Source organism: Typopeltis vanoorti, chromosome 1 (assembly GCF_054136105.1).
Source record: "Typopeltis vanoorti isolate ZY-2024b chromosome 1, IOZ_Tvanoo_1.0, whole genome shotgun sequence".
Taxonomy (NCBI): Eukaryota; Metazoa; Arthropoda; class Arachnida; order Uropygi; family Thelyphonidae; genus Typopeltis; species Typopeltis vanoorti.
The window spans coordinates 134,857,441-134,871,694 of record NC_143549.1 but is presented as its reverse complement, the minus strand read 5'-3'; the positions used below and the strand labels follow the sequence as shown (position 1 = coordinate 134,871,694).

The 14,254-nt window shown below is 36.9% G+C and overlaps 1 protein-coding gene across 1 annotated transcript in view; it reads left to right on the top strand.

Annotated features, from left to right (window-relative positions):
• The window catches only part of LOC150110452 (chloride channel protein 2-like), a 528,627-nt gene that overhangs the window by 232,082 nt on the left and 282,291 nt on the right, over window positions 1-14,254 (top strand). The window lies entirely within an intron of this gene.

Below are 14,254 nucleotides of genomic sequence, written 5' to 3'. Positions count from 1 at the left end.
AAAATGTCAACTGTGTTGTGAATGGAGAACCTGTGGAACAAGTAAAACATTTCAGCTATTTAGGCACGATTTTTACTGAAGATGGTAAATTAAATATAGAAATAGACAACAGAATAAGCAAAGCTGGTATGGTGGGAAGTCAATTGAATAAATTCATATGGAATAAGAGAGAAATTAGTCGGAACACTAAATTAGCTGTGTACAAGACAGTGTTCAAACCAGTTTTAACTTATAGATCTGAGAGCTGGGTCAGAAGTAAAACACTTGACCAAAGACTAGAGACCACAGATATGAGAGTCCTGAGAAAGATTATAGGCATGAACAGATGGCATCAATGGCAATATTATATTAAAAACGAAGATATTAGGAAAGAACTTGACATTGTCAGCATCCAGGAATGTGTTAGCAGAGCTAATCTCAGGTGGTATGGTCACTTAAACAGAATGGGGGAAGAAAGATTAGCAAAACAACTGTTCTCTGCCAGGTTGGCAGCGAAACGACCTAGAGGAAAACCAAGATATAGCTGGATTGATACTGTACAAAGTGCTTTAGACGATAGAAATATAAGATCTGATAATGTTGGAGTCTTGACAAGTAACAGACTGATTTGGACGAAAATTGTAGATAGGAAATTAATAATGATGTAATTTTTTCATGTAGTACTATCATATCCTGTACACCCCTTGAGGGTAAATGGCAGGAATTTGATGATGATATTGTAGTTAGCTGTTTCTTTTGTTCCTTTGTTTCTTTTTTGTTTCTATAAGAACTGCAATTTCTATATTTTCATCATTTAAAATTTTATCTAATTCTTCTTTATGTGCTAGGCTTCTAATGTTCCATGTAGCATATTTCACCACGTTTTTCATTTTCCAAATTTCTTAGCCTTTTCCAGTTTGCTGTCATTTCCCATGTTTTCTGTCTGGTTTGGATTTCATTGAGACTTGAAAGTAATATGTGTTTCCCTGTGTATCAAGTGACTAGCATGATGATAGGTATCCTAGTGGTGGGGCTGCCACCTTAAAACAACTAGGCTTGCCATTTTTAGTAGATAGTGGAAACTACAATTTGAGAGGAAAGCGTCACCCACCTCCTTGCCCTCAATTTGCTCTCTAATAGCACTTGGGGGGGGGGAAGTAAGAAGTAAGAGAAAGTAGAGGGAAAGAAGAGTAGAAGACCATTCTCCAGATTGATATACCAAGTGTATATTGTACGTAGTAAGATTAGGTCTAGCTTGGGTATCTAGGGTTTGCCATGCCCGTACTCACCAATGTTAGCCTCTGAGAAGTGTACATTGTCTTTCCCTAAAAATTGACAGTTATGAGTCAGTCCTTGGTAATTATGTAAGGTATGGCAAAGAAGAAGAAAGCAAATTGGGGGAGAGGTTGCAAAGGAAATGGTGAGTATCTTGTGAATACTAAAAGTGTTCATCAGTTCACTATGAGAGAGATATGTAGCTGGTTAAATGAGTGATGAATCTGTTAGCTCCATTGAGGTTGTATTAATATGAAAAATACTGTCTTATGTTAGGGTAAAATGTGGATGAAAACAAGAATATAATTTGTTAAGTATAATATACTGCTCAACTCAGAGAAAATACTCTAGCCTACAAAAAGTAGCTTTGTATATCTAAAGCAATTCTGACTATCATGCGAACAAGTATAGAAAGGAACTCCTACTATAATAAGTGAATGTATGCTATTGAACTTGCTTTTCAGTTCATTTAGTTACACAGTTGAGAAGTTATTTATCCTTGTTTTACAAAAACTAGAGCATGAAATTATTTCATTTTCAGACTGATTATTTGCTTACATATAAGTAAAATACAGAAGAAAAGACAAATATAATTTGCTTGTTGGCAGTTATATATATATATATATATATTTTTTTTTTTTTTTCAATAAAAACAACAACACAAGTGGTTAATCAATTATATTATGTGAGTTCCACCCATGAAAGGATTTAAGATCACATTTAGTACTGTGGTTGGGTAAAGGGTTAGATATTCCAATTCTCCCTGCTCTAGAAAACAAACGTAACTTTTTTTTTTTTCCAAGTCACATTAGGTCTTAATAATGAAGTGCGATCTCACACTGGACAATGGAGGTCATCTGCTTCCCTAAAGACTTTACAAACACCCATGCTCCAGTGAGATTCAAACTTACTGCCATGGATTAGAGAGAGAGAGAGAGAGAGGATACGCTATTTATTCAGCCAAACCAGATTTGCTAAATCTAAGGCACTGGTAGGATTTTACTAAACCGACTATTTCCCAATATTTTATTGGGATCCTTATATTTTATGAAACACAATGTTCACCTAACACTACACAATATAAGGCAAGATGGACAAATGCAGCATATAGATACAACAGGCAGTGTATATATTTTTCAACGAGGGCACCAATTATCTTTATTTTATTTTTTTTTTCACCACACCATTTTATAAATATCCAACCTAGAATCGCTTGTTTTTAATCTTATTTGGTTAAGAAATCTCTACCTTATTCTTTCAAATTCATCTGGTCTCCTTCACTCATAATGCAACAGTTGTTCTGAAGCTGTTGACTTTCTTTCTTGATATCATGATTTTATCAAATGCAACTTTCCTCATAGCAGATTACCTTGGAGATTTCATTGTTCAGAGAGAGAGAATGTTCAGCAATAATGTGATAACTAGATTTATACCTTGAGAGAAGTTAATGGGTAGAAAGGATTACCAGAGTTTGTTGAGTGCATGTGCATTATCAGTGAATGAGTTGTTTTAAGGGAGATATGATAGGCACTTTGTAAATAATGACTGGCATGGGCTTTCTCTTCCAGCTTTGTATCATTAGCAAACAATTGAATATTTCCCCTTAAATCATTTCTTATATCATTGATGTACCAGGGTGGTCTGAAAAGTTCTCGGCCTAACAATGAAAAAATGAATTTATAATTTCAAAATTATTTTTATTTTTCAACATAATCTCCCTTACGACTAATATGTTTATTCCATTGATGCTCCAGTGCCATTATCCCATCCCTGTAGTGGTTCTTGGTAAGATCTAAAATACCCCTCTACAGCTGCAATCACCTCTTGATTTGAAGAAAAAGCGAGGAAGAGTTTTAGTTTTGGGAAGAGATAGAAGTCAGAGGGAGTCAAATCTGGGGAATAGGGTGGATATTCCAACAAGTCATAGTGCAGATCCTTTAATTTTCCCATTGCCAAAACACTTTTGTGGGCAGGTGCATTGTCCTGATGAAAGATGATTATTTTCTTCTGCAGACTGGGTCTTTTCTCATGAAATTTTTCATCTAGTCTGGTTAAAAGATCGGAATAGTATTCCCCGGTTATTGTTTTACCCTTTTCAAGATAATTAATAAACAAAATGCCTTTAGCATCCCAAAACTCCAATGCCATGATTTTTCCTGCTGATGGAACCAACTTTGTCTTCTTTGGCGCTGAATAGCCGGCTTCTGTCCACTGTCTTGACTGCTGTTTGGATTCTGGTGTGCAATGGTGAATCTAAGTCTCATCCATAGTAATGATGGGTGGCGCTAGTGTCCTTGGTAAATGTGGCGGTCGAGTTTAGCTAGTCTAGAAAACGTGTTTTTAAAGTTAAATATAGTGTGGCTTTTTGTCACAAATTATGCTGCAATTGTGCATCGGTTAGAAACAAGTGTCCTTCAGTGGTATTATTGTTTAGAGCTGTGTTGTATATATTGTGTTTTCACTGCTGTTTGTTTCACTATAACAACGTGTAAAGATAGCGTCCAACAAGAAACGTACGTCATCGGCGCGCAGGACTTCTACTACTACACGAAAGGCTGGCTCAGCATTAGATTTTTCGCAATGGATGCGTTGCCGAAACTGCTACATGTATGCACCGAAAAATGTGAAGGATCTGTGGTCGGTCTGGCAAAATGAGAAGAAAGAAAATGTCGACGTATGTGAGAAGTGTCGGGATAGGCTGGAGCGTTTAGGAATGGAAGCTGACATCGGGACCGTAGCGGAAGAACTTCGGCGGGAGTTTATGAAAATGAAAAATGACCTTCATCTTCTTCATGAGGAAGTGGAAGTGATCGGTAAGGAGATACTGGAAGTTAAAGCTGAGTTTAATGTGTTAAACAGAGAAATTAGGACTATAGAGATTACTTTAGCTGAAGTAACTAGAACAGGATTACATATGGGTGAGTCTTTGGTGAATGATTCAGTAATAAATAGTATGGGAGTGATTGGGAGTCAACATAATAAAACCACAAGTGGCCTAGAAGAAATGAGATGTAGTGAGAGTGGGGGGGTAAGTAATAGAGAGTTGAGTAATGAAGCTGGGAGAGTCATGATGAATAGTGTAGAGAATGAGTCCATGAGTGTGGACTTGAATAAAGTTAAGAGTGGTAAAATATATGGTGATTCTATGATTAAGGGTATGGAGAGTGGTATGCATGAGGAGTGCTGGGCTGATGGGACAATAGAAAGAGTGACTTTAGCGATAAAGAGAGGGCATGAAACAGACAAGATGATAGTTGTGGTGGGTACGAATGACCTGAGAGGTAGTATAAATCGGGTAGGAAAAGATTTAAGAACATTATTAGATATTGTGAAGAGGAAAAGTGTCAATGGGAGAATAGTGTGCGTGCTGCCTCGTTTTGACAATTACGAGTTAAGTAGACGAGCAATGATAATGAATGATATGATTGCAAGAATGTGCAGAAAAAGAGGTCTGGAGTTTGTTGATGTTTGGAGTGTGTTTGAAGGAAAAAGGCAGTTGTATGCTAGAGATGGACTGCATCTTAACATGGAAGGACATAAGCGATTGAAGAAGTTATTGTTTTCTGAACAGGTTGAAGTTATTGGGCAGGGAAACTAATATTGAAAAGGTTGAGTGTAAGAGAGAGAAACTTTAGCACTGATTGTGTATTTATTGATCCTTATAGGCAGAATAAATTGCAGAAGAGAGGGGATAAAAATCGGCATAGGTCTACGGTAGTTAGTGACTTATATATCAGTTCTAAAGCCGGTACAAGATCTAGAGGGAATCTGCAATTTTTGTATACCAATGCTAGAAGCATTCGAAATAAGAGAGAAGAATTTTTGGCATTAGTCAGTGAAATCTCACCAAAAGTTGTAGGCATTAGTGAAACTTGGCTGTCAGCAGAAGATGTGGTCACTGGAATTGAATGTGATGGGTACAGTATTTTCAGGGAGGATAGAGAAGATAGAACAGGAGGAGGAGTACTGTTGATGATAGCTGATGTGTTGCAGCCAAAGAAAGTAGTATATCATGATGATAGACATGTGAATGAGAGTTCATTTGAGGCAGTCTGGTGTGAAATAGTGACCAGCACAACCAAATATACAGTTGGATGCTGCTATAGGCCAGGGAGTACGGGGGAAGATATTGAATTCATGCATCAGCAACTTAGTGCAATGAGTGAAGGCTTAGTGATTATTATGGGGGATTTTAATTATGGTGATATCAATTGGAAGGAGGAAATATCACGTAGCAAAAAGGAAATGGAGTTCATACATCTTCTACGAGATAATTACTTGAAACAGCACGTAACTGAAGGGACACGTGGTGTGAGAGTGTTGGACCTGGTTATTGGTTCAGAGGTTATATGCATAAGTAAGGTGTCCTCGTTACCTCCAGTTGGTGAAAGCGATCATGTGGTATTGACTTGGGAGGTTGCAAAATCTGTGGATTTTTCTATTAAGAAGGGGTATGTACGGAACTACAGGTTAGGCAATTATAACAAGCTTCGGAGTGAGCTTGCAGCCATCCCATGGCAAAACATATTGCAAGGGAAAGATGTTAGCAGTGCTTGGGATAAAATCAGCGGGTATCTGAGGAAAGCAATATCAGATTGTGTCCCTATGGTCAGGAGGTCAAACAAGGCAGGCATTAGATGGATGAACAGTAGTATCAAGCTTGAACTGCAAAAAAAGAAAATGTTATGGAGAATTTACAAGGAGAAGGGCGATCAGGACACCCATGAGCAGTACAAGGCTCAAGCTAGGAAGGTTACCAGCATAGTAAGAAAAGCTAAATCAGATTATGAGAAGACCTTAGCCAAAGAGATCAAGGGTAATCCCAAAGAGTTCTTCCGCTATGTGGCAAGTAAGAGGAAGAATGACTTCGGAAGGATAACCTTAGTGGGTGCTGATGGTATTGAGGTGACAAAATCAGATGTAATAGTCGAGTTACTGAGTGATCACTTCTCAAAAGTCTATCACCCAAGTGAGGATATCTCTATACCTATAGCAATACCTAATGTGAGAATTGAAGCTAAAGAATCAGAGGTATTAAATATATTGCAAAACTTAAATGCAAACACTGCGGTAGGCTTAGATGGAATATCAGCTTGGGTGTTGCGTGAATGTGCAAATGAATTGTCAACCCCTCTTACCTGGATATTTAATTTAAGTTTGAACTTTGGTATGGTCCCTAGGGAGTGGAAGTTAGGCAAAGTGGTTCCTTTGCATAAGGGTGGCTCTAAAACTGCGGTATTGAATTACAGACCAATCACCATCTCAGGAGTAGTGGTAAAAGTATTGGAAAAGTTGGTTAAAGACAAAATTCAAGAATGGGTGGATCAGGATATGATACTCTATAGAGGCCAACATGGTTTTGTTAAAGGTAGATCCTGCCTTAGCAATCTATTAACTATTCATAATAGAATAACATCCGAGTTGGACAAAGGAACTGGCTACACAATGGTACTTCTGGATTTTGCTAAGGCTTTTGACAGGATACCCCATAGAACACTGTTACGCAAATTGGAGCAGATGGGAATGGATATTAAATTGGTGATATGGATAGGAGAATGGCTCAGGGAGAGATACCATAAGGTGGTGTATGGAGGAGCCGAGTCCAGAATGAGGCAGGTGACCAGTGGTGTACCTCAGGGCTCTGTGCTTGGGCCAATGTTGTTTAATTTGTATATAAATGATATAGGAAACGGCTTAAAGGGAGATATTCAGTTGTTTGCTGATGATGCAAAGTTGTGTAGTGCAATAAAAAATCAAGCTGATGTTGAAAGTTTGCAGGAGGATTTAAATAAGCTGGTAAAATGGGCAAAAGAAAATGGATGTCAGTTCAATGTGGAAAAGTGTAAAGTCATGCATTTTGGGATTAAAAGATTACCAGCTGTGTACTACATCGATGGAAAGGTACTCCAAGAGATTGATGAGGCTAGGGACTTAGGGGTATTGGTAGATAGGGAGATGAAGTTCAGAGGACACATTGCTAAGGTGTCCAAGATTGCACATAGGATTACTTGGTTGTTGAGGAACACACTGACATCCAGAGATAAAGAGGTTATTATTCCCCTTTATAAAGCATTGATACTTCCACATTTGGATTACTGTGCTCAGGTCTGGTCACCTGGATTCCTTGGAGATGAGGAGGCTGTGGAGAGGGTTCAGAGAAGAGTGACCAAGTTGGTGAGTGATATAAAAAATGCTCCCTACATTGATAGATTGAGAGCTTGTGGATTGCAGAGATTGGTTGATAGGCGAAGAAGAGGGGATATGATAGAAACATTCAAATTACTAAAAGGTTTTTATAGGATTGATGCAGGGGAAATGTTTCAGCTGTGTGATAGTGATGGAAGAACAAGAGGTCATCTCTGGAAATTAAAGAAGAGTGTGGTTAACAAAGGTGTCAGAACAAGGTTTTTTGCCTGGAAGGTGGTGAATGAGTGGAATTCATTGCCTGACTTAGTTGTGAGCTCTTCGTCTGTAAATGAATTCAAGAAGAGATATGACAGATATTGTTTTACTAGTTTGGGTCTCCCGCGATGAGTCTACTGACTCCATGGAGATACCCGTAATAATAATAATAATAATAATAATAATAAATCGAGGCATAAAATCAGTTTTATTCTTGTTAAAAATGCTCCAAGCACTGTTCAGAGATTTTCATGCGAGTGCGCTTTCGATCTGCTGTGAGCAAGCATGACACTCACTTGTGCAAAGCTTTTTCATATGCAATTCTTCATGCAGAATATATCCTACATGTTCTTTTGAAAATGTCTATAGTCTCAGCAATTTCATGCACTTTGACTTGCCAGTCATCCAATACCATATCGTGCTTGATGAATGATTTCTGGTGTTGTTATACTTTTTTGGATGTTCTTCATGTGGATCATCTTGAAGGCTGGTACGGCCACGTTTAAACTCGTCAGCCCATTTCTTAATTGTCAAAAACGAAGGAGAAGGATGTCCATAAACTTTTATGATCTTTGAATGAATTTCTTTCGGCATTAAACCTTCTTTTACAAAGAATTTTATAACCACACGATACTCAATTTTATTAATTTCAAGGGATACAGACAACACTTTTGCTTCAGACAGCTGTATGGAAAAAAGTACTTGATAGAATGACTTGCAATTTCACATGGATGCTTATGACAGATGTACCAACTTAGAAAAAAAAACTTGCCGATAGTGTTGCCATCTATGGTCAAGGCCAAGAACTTCTCAGACCACCCTCATATATATTAAACAACAGAGGACTAAGTACCAACCCTACAGTACTCCACTAGTCACCCACCCACCTTCTTCTGGACTCAGCTCCCCCTCCACCCTCCATAGAGCATTCTTTGATACATGCCTTCATTTCAGACAAATTATGGAGACTACAACCGTGTTAGAAATAACTGTTTTAATTTCACAATGTTTCAACCTTCATATGAAGGTCATCATCTGGAGTACACATATATACAGAGACAAGCTATATTACATTTCACATAAAATGCTAAAGAGAAAATGATTTCATCAATGGTTATTCTACTGGCCTGTTTTTTCACTAGAGGTCAGGCCAGTAGAATAACCGTTGATCAAATAATTTACTCTTTAGCATTTTATGTGAAACGTAATATAGCTTGTCTCTGTGTATATATATATATGTGTGTGTGTGTGTGTGTGTGTGTGTGTGTGTGTGTGTATGTATGTATACTCCAAATGATGAACTTAATATTATTATTATCATTATTCATGACACCTGCAAGGAATCTGAAGACTTATCGCGGGACGACACCTACTGTACAACTCTCCGTCTTCACCACTACCAGAACCTCTACTACCAATCACCTACATCAACGTCATCCACTACCCACCACCACCACCACCACCACAGCTAGTATTTTTTGTCTGTAAATTGCGTGTGTTCTGAAGGGCCGATTTGTTTGTATGTGGGATGAAAAACCCGAGTTTCTGAGAGAAATAACCATGCTACCTTCGTATGAGATCGGTTAACCTTCGATTGAAAAAGTCCAATAAAGATTCCTCATATCATGACGAGAATCGAACTTAGGCCTTTCCTAATCGAAGGGCACAATGTACCGTCATTCTTCCAATTGCGCTACGGAGGCGCTTGAAGGTTGAAACATCAGGAAATTAAAATAGTTATTTCTAACATGGTTGTAGTCTCCATAGTTTTTCTGAAATGAATGCTGATCATCATGTAACACTAAAGGAAAAGTTTGATACATGCCCATAAGCCATCCTCTTACCCAAATCACCAACTTTATATCCATCTCTGTTTGCCTCAATTTATGCAATAGAGTTTTATGTGGAATCATGCTGACATATTATCTTATAATTAGATATATTATCTTATGAGGTATTCTTAGTTTACCTAATATTTCCCAAAGTCCTTCTCTATGAATGCTATCATATGTTTTTCTAAAGTCTACAAATAAAATATGAACCTGCAGATTGTATTCCCATTTTTTTTCTAGTCTAAGTATAAATATTTGGTCAAACTGTTGATCTATTTCTTCAGAATCCTGCTTGATAGTCACCAATATTTTCTTCAGCATATAGTAAAATTCTTTTTCGTATAATATTAGATAGCATTTTGTAGCCTGCTGATTATAGCGATATTTCCCTGTAATTTTCACATTCATATAGACTTTATGTTCTTAGGAAGGACCTCCCACGATGAGTCTTTTGACTCCATGGAGGCCTGAATAATAATAATAATAATTGTTTCCTTTCCTTTAGTGTGTGAAATGTAATTCAGCTTCTCTCGAAGGTCAAAATGCTGGGAAATTAAAATAGTTATTATAACACGGTTGTTGAGTCCATAATTTATCTAAAATGAATCACATTTGTTTCCTTTATATGATTTGAAATGATTAGAGATTCTTTCCATTCTGTGGGTATCTCTTCTTTTCCCATATTAAATTTACCACCTTATGTATATGAGTGGTTAATTCATTATCTCCATATTTAATGAGTTCAGTTGTTTCTATTCCATCAGTTGTTTTTGAGCAGCTTTATACTTTCCTCTACTTCAGCTAGGGAAGGTTTAATTATTTCTGGGTGACAAGTATAAGTATTCTGTTTGAAAGATACAGTAGATTCATCACAGTTTAGGAGTTTGTTAAAGTACTCTCACCACATGTTTGCTATTTCATCTCTAGAAGCTAGTATTTGTCCATTGCTATTGTTGATTACTGTTGTTTTCATATATGCATCTAGTTTTTGATTTCATGGAAAAATTTTCTTGAATTATTTACTGTAAAGTATTTCTGGATTTCTTCAATCTGTTCATAAAAAAATTTTCTTTTCTGTTGACTTGTTATTTTATTGACTTCCTTGCTGTTCTCTTTGTATCTCAGAGCGATATGAATGTCAGCTGGGTTGTTAAGCCAAGTGCTTCTATCCCTTTCAGTTCATTTTGTAAACCTGACTTAAAGTGCTGGAATACCAACCAGGTTTATCTTCTGTGGAGATGCTTAGCCTTCTTGAAGTGGTCAGTAGTTTGTTGTAAAAATCTGCTACACTTTCTTTCTTATCCTGAGCACACCTCTGCAATTTCCAAAGGTTAGGACGCAAGCTTCTTACTTTGGAGAACTGGGAAATTAAGGTTTCCTTAAACTTCGAGTATTCCAAAGTGTCCCTAAATATCGGGAACGAATACAGGAAGTTCTTGGCCTATCCAACCAGTTTGCTCCTAAGTAGAATTAAAAGTTGGAAGTCTGACCACCTTTCTTAGCTTTTCGACTAAACTAAAGAATGCCAAGACATCGTCATTGTCGTCACTAGAAAATTGCAGGATGACAAGTTGAAGGTTAATTGTACGGAAAAATTCCTTGTTGTCCATTTTGGCATTAATTGATTAGTCAACACTTGTAACTATACAATCCATTATTATTTATCAAGAAAAGTCTCTCAAAGTTAAACTTGTAACTGCCTGACCTGTTACCAGAATTGTCTCAAAATTCCACAATATTTTCTGTGTTATTAAGTGGATTTATATCCTGTTGACTGCACCATTTGTAATATCTTTTTTTTATGATATTGTTAATTTATTTATTATGTTGGACTGCGCAATTTGTAATACTCTTATTTACTTCTTTGTTAATATCATAGTTTTTGCTCCTGTGCAGTCATTGGTCCTTGATGATTGTGTCCTTAAAATGGGTCCACTTGCCTTCTGTGTTTATCTTTCCACTCGCTCCAGTTTAATGCTTTCATTGGTCTTCTGTTTATAGATTCTATGGTTTCCTCTAGATTATCAGGTTATCTATATTCCATTTGGTTTATTTTTCATGATTCTGACAGTTTTTTTGAATTTCAAATTACAGTTTAATAAAACCAAATTGTGATCCCTGTTTGCATCAGCTCCAGATAAGTTTGCATGATTTTACTTGAAAATCTTTGTTACCTTCTTATATCCCCTGACATTTTCCAAGTATCCTTTCTTTTTGGTACCTCAAACCAGATGTTGAGAATTATCAGATTAAATTGGTGGCAGAATACTAGAAGCCTATCACCTCTCTCATTTTGGCATCCTAGTCCATATTTTCCCCACCTCTCTCTACCGTCTTTTCCTTCTCCTGTGACTACATTCCAATCGCCCATGACAACGAGATTGTGTTTACTTTTGGGGAGTTTCATTGAATACTCAACATCTGCATATACTCTTTCAACTTCATCATTGTGGTCACTGGTAGGCATGTATGCCTGTATTATTATTATTATATTTGTTGGTTTTGCTTCAAGTTTTACCATTGTCAATCTGTTATTATCTTTTACTGAGGCAATTACTCTTCTTCCCCATTCCTTATTAAGAACTGTTGTGTCATTTTTTGCTGTCACATCACCTGAGTCATCACTCCAAAAGTTCTTCAGTTCCTAATATGGCTATTTTTAATTTATCCAATTCTCTCCTTATATTTCCAATTTTCCAGTTTGTAGGAGGGTTCTCACATTCCCATGTCCCAGTGAGGTACAAGGATTTCACTGGTTTTTAGACATAGGAAGCCTTGTTCCTTCTCCTGCTGTGCACAAGTATTGAGTCATTGTGTACTTTATTATCTCTTAGAAGCTTCCATTCATATTGCTACCTTACTAGGGAAAAATAGAACAAAGTGGTTTCCCCATTGCCTTCCTTTTCCAGCAATAACCTTCTAAAGGGTGTGCTAGCCATTTCTCATTTTTCATTTTTGTTTGCTTACCGCTATTCCCTTCATACCATTGTCACTTTTGGATGATCTTCCACTGATCTGAATGAATGTTGTTGCTGCCTCAGTAACCTAAATATTCTTTATCATGTATTTAAAAAAAAAAGTCATCTGTCCTGTAATATCCTCTTAGTAACTCATTTCTGTCATTATCCTTTCTTTTTGACCTGTTAACCAAATTTTGCAACCAACAAACCTCAAACAGTCTATTCTCATAATGAGCATTTGAGATGCTATGATGAGAGCGAGTCCCATTACATCTTGGTTACCTTCTTCAGAATCTTTTCTGTTACTTCCTGATCCCCATGAAATCTAGGTGATGAAATCTGAGAAAGTTAGTCCATATATAATCATATGAAGGCCTTATAAAGAGAACTTCCACATCCCCCCTTTGTTGCAAAGGATCCAAATGATTTATTTTGTGCTATTTTGTTCACTTTCACAATATTCTGAACTTCAATCTCTATCCACCGTCATTCTCAAATTCCTAACTTTTTTAGTTTCTTATAGTGCAACCCAATATATAGTATACAACCCAGTATAGTATGCAATATTTTCCCCACTCGTTATTCTGGTGGCTGCCATTCTCAGTCTTGCACCCCTCACTGTCCTCCACCTTTTGTCTAATACCATTTAACATCTTGCAGTCCATCAAAATATCACACTTTCTGCAGATCCACATCCACTTGCTTCTCTTGATCAATCTCTCAAGAAACATATCTCCCACATTTCTTCATAAATACGTACTACACTCACAACAATAAACCATCTTTGAAAAATCTATGCTACTCACCACATTTGCTTTCTGTGGTGTCCATCTTGTTCTCGCTGCCATTTTGCCTTCATTTACCGTATGCTACAATTACTCAATCTTGACCAAACCTACTAATAATATCAATAGTCACAAAGGAATAAAATTTCATTGAAATGCATAAAATTCTTGCTAGTATTTTTAGAAAGTAAAACTTGTCTTGGCTTGAGCAGTTCTACCAGCAGTATTCTTCCAACATCACCTTTGCTATGAATAGTAGACCAGAACAACATAAATTGTCAGTGCAGTGCACAGTGTGAAATCTCCAATAATCGTGAATTGATCCTGGGCCAAAGCAACATATCATGTATTAGAGGTGTGACAATTTAATTCCCGGAATGCACCTGTAAAAAAAAAAAAAAAAAAAAAAAAAAAAACCTACATTCAGAACTATACATTAATGGCTACTGCCGCCTTCAAAGTAGTCCCCTTGTGCATTTATACATTTTATTAGAAAGTGTTCCCATTTTTATTTTTGGAAACAGGCCTGGAACTATTTTTCCGGAATACTCTAGAGTTCCTTTATCACATTATGCTGGATATCAGCGTAATGTCACAAAATAGTCAAAAAATCTTCATCCTTTTAGTGCAGTCTTTAATTTTGGAAACAGCCAGAAATTACAGGGAACTAAGTCAGGTGAATAAGCAGGATGACTTAATTCGATAATTGATTTTTGGCCAGAATCAGCTGCTGATTCTATTCTTCCCTCAAGATCTGAGGCACAAACTTTGCAGAAATCTTTCATATACCTAATTCTTCAGTTAAAATTACCCTGACTGTTTCTCAATTCATTTGCAGTTCATCAGCCATTAATTGCACACTTAATCTTCTGTCAAACCATATCAAATCTTATACTCTGTTCACATTTATGTCCGTCATTTTTGTTTTTGGCTGCCCACTTCTGGGGTCATCGTTCACATCTTCTCGCCCACCTTTGAATCTCTTATGCCACTCAAAGAAACTCGACTTTTTTGGAGCATC